General features: G+C 49.7%; 1 long non-coding RNA gene across 1 annotated transcript; it reads left to right on the forward strand.

Moving 5' to 3' along the window:
• Positions 1–972: 972 nt before the first annotated feature.
• LOC116901968 lies at positions 973–2,873 on the forward strand. Its single transcript, XR_004388032.1, has 2 exons — positions 973–1,148; positions 2,247–2,873. It is a non-coding gene; the product is annotated as an uncharacterized LOC116901968 (long non-coding RNA).
• The last annotated feature ends 2,979 nt before the right edge of the window (positions 2,874–5,852 follow it).

The following is a 5,852-nucleotide window of genomic DNA, read 5'->3' on the forward strand; positions in this document are numbered from 1 at the left end:
ACTGTAACCCCAGCACTGTAACCCCAGCACTGTAATCCCAGCATTATAACCCCAACACTGTAACCCCAGCACTGTAACCCCAGCACTGTAATCCCAGCACTCCGGAGTGAAGATGGAAGGCTGAGACAGGAGAAGTGGCCAGAAGCTCAGGCTAGCTAGCATGGTGTTAACTATGCAGTTGCAAAAATGAAAAGAAATCCGCCTCAACAACCAATTTCCAAAGGTTGTCTACTAACCTCCATATGGCTTAAGCATGCCCCCACACCCTACAGCCTGCCCGCACGGGCGTGGGTGCACACACACACACACACACACACACACACACACACACACACACAGAGATTTTTACAAAAGGAATCAGTAAGACTGGACTCTCCTGTTCCTTGCGTGCCAAATCCAGGCACTTGCTTCATCATCCTCACCCCTCAGAGAATCGTTTTCATATAGCAGCCTGCATGCAACATCCCCTCACAGAGCCTTCCCTGAGCAGCCCGCGTGGGGCTCTGCTCCTCTTTTTCTTTTCCTTTTTCTTTTTGCATACCTTATCTGCTGAGTTCACAGCCCCTGCTGCCGTAGAGCAGGCACTCAGTGTCTCCTATGGGAATCAACTGGTAATACTGGAGCATGTCAAGATGGAAGTTTGGATTCCTTAGAAAGAATGGAAAGGAATCAGCAAAACACCAGCACAGAAAGTTTGAGTCCAAACTGGTGAAGACAACTAGTCATTGTGTGTAGGCGGCAAGGAGTCAAACTGGCAGGGTGTGTAAAAGCTGTCACCATAGTCCCACAAGCACATTCTCAGTGCACACAGGAAGGGCAGCAGAATTCCATCACCTCTCCAGAGCTTCTCTCTCACAAAGGGCTAGGCTAGGAGGGCAGAGGGGAGCACAGGTCTCCTGTTCCACTGATCCCTTCCCAGAGCCAGCCTCAGCTTGCCTTCCTCAACAAACTCCCCTCTCGGGATAGACAGCTACAGACAGCAGGGGTGGTAACTGGGTCTGCTCTGTTTCAGTGCCGGGGCAGGACGGACAGGGACCTTTTGTGCCTTGAGCACAGTCCTGGAGCGCGTGAAAGCAGAAGGAATTTTGGATGTCTTCCAAACGGTCAAGAGCCTGCGGCTGCAGAGGCCACACATGGTCCAGACACTGGTATGCCCATGTCCTTGTGTCAGTACATCCATCGCTCTTCCCTGTCGGGAACAGGCTGCAGGGAGCTCCCCACTCAGAAGGCAGGAAGTGTCTTAGGAAGCAGGGCCAGAGTGGGAACACAGCCGAGGACCAGAAGAAATAGATGAGATTAGACAGAAGTCCCCGGGGGCTGGGGAGATAGTTCAGTGGGTGTCAGCACTTGCTCTGAAAGCCTGCAAACTTGAGGTCAGTCTCCCAACACCTACATACAAAACTGGGTGGGCTGTATGTGCCTGTAACCCCAACATTGAGGGCAGACACAGGCAGATCCCAGGAGCTCACTGACCACCCAGCCTAGCTGAAACAACCATCTTCTGGTTCGGTGAGAAACCCTCTCAAGGGAATAGATAGAGAGCAGTTGAAGAAGAATCCCTCCTTGATGCTCAGTCCTACAGGTATATACCCATATCCAAATATCAGCTACATACATCACACACATGCACGCAAGCACATATGTGCAAAGGGAATGCCTGGATAACACAGGGTATACCGGACTGTACTTTGGGTTCTGGTAAGGAGTGAACAGAAGTGCCCACCTTTGTTTTGCTTGGCTTTCCTGTTCAGAAGTCGACTCTCGACAGTCTATATCTGCAAAGGTTCTCCTGAGTCCTGTAAGCTAGAAAGGTTTGAGGGGAAATGTGAGTTTTCGGAGATTTGAGAGGATAAAGCTTTGGATGTTAGGATTCATCTCAGCCTCGTAGCCTGTCAGGATGCCACATGTTCAACCTGGCGCACTCACACCTGACCTGCAGGACCTCAGGCTGCCCTCACAGGGCTGCTCAGCTCTGCCTGTAGAAGATCTACCATAGTCCATAGAGTTCTTTTTTTTTTTTTTCCGTTTTCCACTTTAAAAACTGTGTCTGCCAAGCCAGTGTGGTGGTGCACACCTTTATCCCCAGCACTCAGGAGGCAGATCTCTGAGTTCTAAGGCAGCCTGGTCTACATAGGGGTTCCAGCTCAGCCAAGGATATATAGCAGTACATCTGTTTAAAAAGGGGGTGGGGGCTCCAGCAATCCCTTTGGTAACTCTGGTTTTCCCTGCCTCTGCCTGTTTTCCAGGAACAGTATGAATTCTGCTACAAGGTGGTACAGGAGTACATCGATGCCTTCTCAGATTATGCCAACTTCAAGTGACAGGGGACAAGGCCCACAGACAGGAGAATTGCCTTTAATATTTTGTAATATTCTGTTTTGTTAATATACCCAAAATTGTATATATCTTATAACTGTTTTAGAAATGGCACATAGGCTTCTATTACCTATTAGGTGGAGATTTTGTATGTAAATGTGTTAGCACTGTAGTCCTTTTCCAGTGTTTTATTGGGGAATTAAATAGTGTGATATTTGAGTTGATTTAATGAAGTCCTCAGCCTGGAAATTGGGCCAGATTATTCTTTGCTTCAAATGTCTTTTTCTAAAGAAGACAAACATAAGAGTCATTCCAGGTAACTCGGTGCCAACTAAAACAAAGCACAACGTTCTCGGAGCTCTTGAGGAAATGGTTGTCTCACCGTCCCCAGGCCGGCCTCTTCCCCTCCCCGTCCTGTAAATATCCCTCCCCTCTCCAGTCCACCCTCATCTCCCACCAATATCAGCCACCTCAGGCGTGGGGAATAATGAGAGCAGAGCAGCATCCCTGGCACCACACTAGGAATCATCAGGTAATAAACACTCTTGATTCCCGGAGATGTCGGTCCCTTTGTCTTGGGCAGAGCAGCCTTATTAAGCTGGGGCTCTCCTGGGTTGTTCCTAGCCCTGCTGTTGGCTGACGTCTTCCAGTTCCTTTTCCTCTTTTCTATCAAGTGTGGTCATCCCAGCCACCCACCCAGCTATGTGCCCTAGGACAGACAGCTTGGGTCTCACTGAATTTCTCTACAGGAAAGGACACCAGGACAGAGGAGCTACTGTGGGCCTGAGCTGAGGCCAGTCTGGCCTCTCTAGTTTCTGTCCAGAATAATTTTTAAATTTTCTTCAGATGTATTTATGTGTGTTAAGTGTGGGCACACACATGCCACAGCACATGGGTCTCTCCTTTCAGCTTGAAGAAGTGCAACACTGTGCCTGTCCTTGCATTCTCTGATGCTGGCATCCTGAGGGCGTAATCCTCATCCCCACAGTGGGAAGGAACTGGGCCGCTGCTGCTACCAACCCGGAATAGGAGGAAGCTCAGAAAGCAAGCAGCCTCGTTGCACACTACCATTTTCACTAATCCCCACTGGCTAGGACCCAGGCCTGTGGCTGCCCTTCACTTCAGGTGGCACGGCTGGTGGGTTTTCCCCACCATCTCCAGCATCACAAGTAGCTTCTTAGCACAAGAGGGCAAAGATTGGGAGGCAGACATCACCTCCACTCTTCAGAGGCTTCAGCAGGTCCCCCGGTGTGTCCCACAGAGGCACATTCAGAGATAAGTGCTTCCTGCTGCTTGGAAAAGGGGGGACTTAACCAGACCCAAGCCATGCCGAGAATTTAGGAATAGAAAGGAAAGGTCAGTTGGAGCCGCCAGCAGAATTTAAGTTCGACAGAGTGGTGTGAAAAGGAAACCCAGTGTATGCCACGTGTCCATGGTGTTTGTGTCCAAAGAAACATGGGCAAGAGAGACATCTCAGTCATTAGGAGCACTTGTTCTTACAGCAAACCTGGGATCTTTTCCCAAGACCCATGTGATGGCTCACAGTCATCCAGATCCAGGCGATCCGGTGTCCTCCTCTGACTTCATGGGCACCGCAGGGGTTCCAGTGTCCTCCTCTGACTTCTGTGGGCACCGCAGGGGATCCAGTGTCCTCTGACTTCTGTGGACACCGCAGGGGATCCAGTGTCCTCCTCTGACTTCCATGGGCACCGCAGGGGATCCAGTGTCCTCCTCTGACTTCCGTGGGCACCGCAGGGGATCCAGTGTCCTCTGACTTCTGTGGACACCGCAGGGGATCCAGTGTCCTCTGACTTCTGTGGGCACCGCAGGGGATCCAGTGTCCTCCTCTGACTTCCGTGGGCACCAGTCAGGCAAATGATGCACAGACATACATGCAGGCAAACACCCATGCACAGAAAATAAAACAGGTTTTAGCTGGGCATAGTGGCACACACATCAATCCCAGCACGTGGAAGCAGAGGTTGGTGGAGCTCTGTGTGTTCAAGGACAGCCTGTTCTACATTACTGAGTTCCAGCATATCCAGGACTACATAGTGAGACTCTGTCTTGAAAAATAAATTAATTAAGAAAATTTTAGAGAGGCTGGGCAGTGGTGGCATGCAACTTTAATCCCTGTACTTGGAAGGCAGAGGCAAGTGGATCTCTATAAATTTGAGGCCAACCTGATCTACAGAGCAAGTTCCAGAACAGCCAGGACTACACGGAGAAGCCCTGTGTTGAGAATAAAGATAGGAGAAGAAAGTACAGGAGGAATCCCAGAAACCTTTGGGAGCAAAGACGTGACAGAGACCGGCTTTACACTGAGTGTAAGTCGCTGGACTCATCTGCCCCTCTAGGAACTGGAGCTCTAAAAGACCGAGGCAGGAATTTTCCATGAAGAATGCCCTGTTCTTGCACACTTTGTGTGACTGAGTCTAGCAATGGAGGAGTATGCCTATTGGGTCAGCAAGACCTCAGTGATTACATACACCACTAAGAAAATCCTCCCTGTGTGCTGCTATCCACCTAGCAACAGCCCAGGCTGCTCCCTTGCCAAGGCTAGTCTTGACCAGGGCATACTGGAGTAGCCTCGACAGCACTCTGCTGGAGTCAGTGCTGACTTGATGAGCAGCTCTTAATGTTAAACATCACATGCTTGCTAGCAGATATCTTCCAGCAGGAATGACCTCTGCTCTTTGCTCCCTTCCACGGAAGTAGCCCTCATCCTTTCTTTTTAAGTCAGGGCTCAAGCCCCACAGGGGACTCCTGTATGACCAGAGAAAGGGTATCTTGCATAGCACAGTTGTGTGGAAAGAAAAGCAAAAGTGACCACTTCACCCGTGACACTCTGGCACATCAGCTGTGACCTGGGTCAGGGAATGGTCAAAGTGGAAGTGAGCATTTCCTCAGAAAGAAGTGTGCAGCCAGCCTGGAGCGCACACCCAGAGCCCTTCTACTCAGACCTTACTTCATTGACTCCACTTGGTCTGCCACTGAAGGCCTTGCACTTCCCAAAGCTTAGCTTCCTCCTCATCTGTGACAGGCTTATGAAAAAGTCTTCCTTCACTCTCCATTCACACCTTTTGCACCCATGCTTACTAGAGGAGCTTGGGTGCTGAACCCCAAGAATCTATTATGTCTGAGTCACTGATATCAGTGTTATTCTCCAAAGAGGTGGGGGATCTGGGACTCTGTGAGCTTGTGGCTTTCCTCCACTCCCAGCTCCCCAGACCCCAGCATTTCCTACTGGATGACTCACTAGTGTTGCATTAAATAATTTTTAAAAAAAATGGATGCACCATCCCACAGTAGTGCCAACTACTCTCTGGCCCTGGCAGCAGTTTCACTGCCTTCACAGCTAGCCCCATACACACATATGTACAGGAGTCATCTACTTAGCAGAATCTGTGTCTCTCTGACTGTAGCATCTCACAGTTAACTGTCACAAATCCCTGTAACCCAGTAAAATCAAAACTCTAGAGGCTTGTAATTTATCAGTCAGATTTATATCAGTAAATTCTCAACCCGCAAAATGC

Source organism: Rattus rattus, chromosome 5, assembly GCF_011064425.1.
Source record: "Rattus rattus isolate New Zealand chromosome 5, Rrattus_CSIRO_v1, whole genome shotgun sequence".
In the NCBI taxonomy this organism is placed as follows: Eukaryota; Metazoa; Chordata; class Mammalia; order Rodentia; family Muridae; genus Rattus; species Rattus rattus.